This window comes from Schistocerca nitens, chromosome 3 (genome assembly GCF_023898315.1).
Source record: "Schistocerca nitens isolate TAMUIC-IGC-003100 chromosome 3, iqSchNite1.1, whole genome shotgun sequence".
NCBI classification, from domain to species: domain Eukaryota; kingdom Metazoa; phylum Arthropoda; class Insecta; order Orthoptera; family Acrididae; genus Schistocerca; species Schistocerca nitens.
In genome coordinates this window covers 744,393,325-744,397,202 of record NC_064616.1, presented here as the reverse complement: position 1 = coordinate 744,397,202, position 3,878 = coordinate 744,393,325, and positions in this window count along the sequence as shown.

Below are 3,878 nucleotides of genomic sequence, written 5' to 3'. Positions count from 1 at the left end.
CTCGATGATTTACCGTTTATCACTACGAACTGTGACCTCTCTGAGAGGAAATCACGAATCCAGTCACACAACTGAGACGATACTCCATATGCATGCAATTTGATTAATAGTCGCTTGTGAGGAACGGTATCAAAAGCCTTCTGGAAATCTAGCAATATGGAATCGATCTGAGATCCCTTGTAGACAGCACTCATTACTTCATGGGAATAAAGAGCTAGCTGTGTTGCACAAGAACGATATTTTCTGAATCCGTGTTGGTTATGTATCAATAAGTCATTTTCTTCAAGGCGATTCATAATGTTCGAGTACAATATATGTTCCAAAATCCTACTGCAAATTGTGGTCAGTGATATGGGTCTGTAATTCAATGGGCTAATCCTATTTCCTTTCTTGAATATTGGTGTGACCTGTGCTACTTTCCAGTCTTTAGGAACAGACCTTCCGTCAAGTGAGCGGTTGTATATGATTGCTAAGAAAGGCGCTATTGTGTCTGCATACTCTGAAAGGAACATGATTGGTATACCATCTGGACCGGAAATCTTAACTGATTTGAGCTGTTTCGCAACATCTAAGATATCTACTTTTATGTTACTCATGCTAACAGCTGTTCTGGTTTCCCATGTGAATTAACGCGTAGCTAAGTGTGAGTGAATCCAATGGCTTTGCCACAATGGTAATACCAGTTCTTATCAGATCACGGAAGTTAAGCGCTGTTGGGATAGGGTAGCACTTGGCTGGATGACCGTCTGGGTCTGCTGACCACTGTTGGCAAGAGGGGTGCATTCAATCCTTGCAAGGCCAGTTGAGGAGCTACTTGATTGAGAAGTAGTGGCTCTGGTCACGAAAACAGACAAGGGCCAGGAGATCGGTGTGCTGACAACATGTTCCCCATATTCGCATCCAGTGACGCCCATCGTCTGAGGATGACACGGCGGTCGGAAGGAACCGTTGGGTCTGCCGAGGCCTGTTCGGACGGAGAGTAAGTGTGAGTGATGTTTAAGTGTGCCGTCTTGAGCAAACGTGAGTCCGTTTGTGAAGGAAAACAGATGATACCAAATTCAGTACAGTATTGTTAATATGCGAGAACCATGGTAGAAATCTACTTATGGAAGCAATTCAGCCTCGCATAGCTCCTGTACTTCGCTGCAGACTTTTTATGTAGAAAAAATACGCCGCACAAAAGGAAGATAAGAATTTAACGTCCTATCGTCGACTTGGTCAGAATAGTCGAAGCACGAGCGCACGGTCATCGCCACTCAAGCATCTCGCTTATATAATTTATAGGATCCAATTGTCGTGTATTCAGTGTCTACGTCTTGTAACACACGAGCTTGGTGGTAGGCGTCTGACTCGACAGTCACCCACACAGACGGGCAGTATTGACGCGCTGCAAATAACCTGGACAGTGGTTTCTGCCTGTCCGGAAGATGCCTCCCACACACAAGCGCTGCTTCTCTTCCATTGTCATTCATAGGATCATACATTAATAGCATGTCACCTTGTTCTTGGTTTTAATAACTCACTATATTTTACACGCCTCCATCTACTAGAGCCTGTAAAGGTATTAGGCTTCTCACTATTTTATTTGGATGTAAAAATGCAGTTCATGGTAAATTCTGGCGGCTTGATACAATTTAACATTTACAATAAAGACGTTTGTCTGCAGCTTCTGAATGCTGCGACACTTCTCGTTTATATTTGCCACTTAGTTTACTTCCATTTATTTAGACACAGAATTATTTATCAAGGACTAATGTTACGCTAATATAACTTTTTACTTTGAGTATTCTAACAGTAATTCTTCTGTTCATAATTCTTTTACGTTGCACTGTTTAGAACTTTTTGAATTTATATAATAATATTTCCATCAAATTTAGAAACAATTATAACAGCAATGTAATAATAATTTTATGTAGAAAAAATACGCCGCACAAAAGGAAGATAAGAATTTAACGTCCTATCGTCGACTTGGTCAGAATAGTCGAAGCACGAGCGCACGGTCATCGCCACTCAGGCATCTCGCTTATATAATTTATAGGATCCAATTGTCGTGTATTCAGTGTCTACGTCTTGTAACACACGAGCTTGGTGGTAGGCTTTTGCTTTTCTGTCTCCATTTGTGTGATACTTCGTACCTGAAAATTCGTAGTATCCTCTGTCATTATCATATCATCACACTGAGCTTTTTGATAAATAAAGTTGTAATATATCAATCACAGTTTTTTTTGTCAGTGTGCCCGATATTCCCTTTTGCTCCAGCCGGTCTGTTTTCGTTAAGGCAGCTCATCTCTAATGACCTTGTCGTCGAGGGGCTTCAAACTCTAGTCTTCCTTCCTTCGTTATTGCTACATAATTTCCTACCTGCATGTATTTTGCAGTGTATAGCTTGTTATTTCCAGTGAACGATAATATCTTTCATTTCGACGTATCGTAATAGTATTGTCAAAAAGTCCTATTTCATATTTTTCGAAAAACGTTTTTGTTGCACAGCAAAAGCAAACACTGCAAGTGATATAGGAAATATTGTGCCAGTGAAAGTGCAATGATCGATTGGTTGTTCTTATATTTACTTAAAAGGGAAACAGCTTACGGTTAGACAGTTAGGTATGGAATGATATTCTCATGGACTCAAACTACCGTCGCAATATTCAATTCATTCATGTTCTCATAACGATGCCCCAGTTGATTTCGCGGAAGCATAAATGACTCTTTTCTTGGCGATTAAAACATCACCCATCAGACGGAAAGTAAGAAGAGAGATGGCAAATGAAAGTTTCAGAAATATTGGGTGGTATTCTGCAATTCACTTGCAACTGAAGGTAGAGAACGCGGTGCACATCAAATTGTGTGCAAGATAACACGCAAATACATCAAGAATAACAGAGCAGAAAAGAAAATCAAGCAAGGAAACGGAAACCACAGACTCTTTGCTTGCGCATGTCGATACGAGCTTGGAATATAACGCACATAATATCTTCTAAAATATGGAAATAGATCAACTGTCACTGTACATGAAATTGCTATAATTTGGTGTGGACGTATCGGACAAATACCATACTTGGGCTGCTTCCCTTTATTCAAGTCATTCGAGTATTGTTCTTGGCCAGTACTACATTTACGCACAATCTATGCATTCTTAAAAAAAAAAGCTATAGTAGTGAAAAGATGTGGCATACGTCTGTGAACCCCTTTAAGAAAATGTTCCGAAAGACTCGGCATCCTGAATACAGCTTTCATAGAAAATTTACTCCTTTATGAACTTTATCATGCACGGCCTATTGCAGTTTAAAACCACTACTATAATGCAAGTAAACGTGCCGGTAGACAAGAAAAACTATTTTAAAATCTGAAATCAATTCTATTTGTCCCATTTTTTTGTTAAATACGATAACTTTTAGAACACATTTGAACAGTGCGGGCCGGCCGGAGTGACCGTGCAGTTCTAGGCGCTACAGTCTGGAACCGAGCGAACGCTACGGTCGCAGGTTCGAATCCTGCCTCGGGCATGGATGTGTGTGATGTCCTTAGGTTAGTTAGGTTTAATTAGTTATAAGTTCTAGGCGATTGATGAGCTCAGAAGTTAAGTCGCATAGTGCTCAGAGCCATTTGAACAGTGTGGCTATTTTGTGTTTTTATAACAATCTAATCTCAAAATTAAATTGAATGTAAGTGCCCAGCCCGGGATCATACAGTGATGTGCCAAAACGTTATGACCACTGCCCACCGCCGCACCGAGTACCACCTGGTGGCGGTATATAAATATACATATAAAACTTATACCACTATACATGGTTAATTACGTAAAACTTGCACCGCATCATGTCTATTAAAAACCACCATTCTGAAATGGTGCCCCAAATTCTGTGTTGCTTCATGAT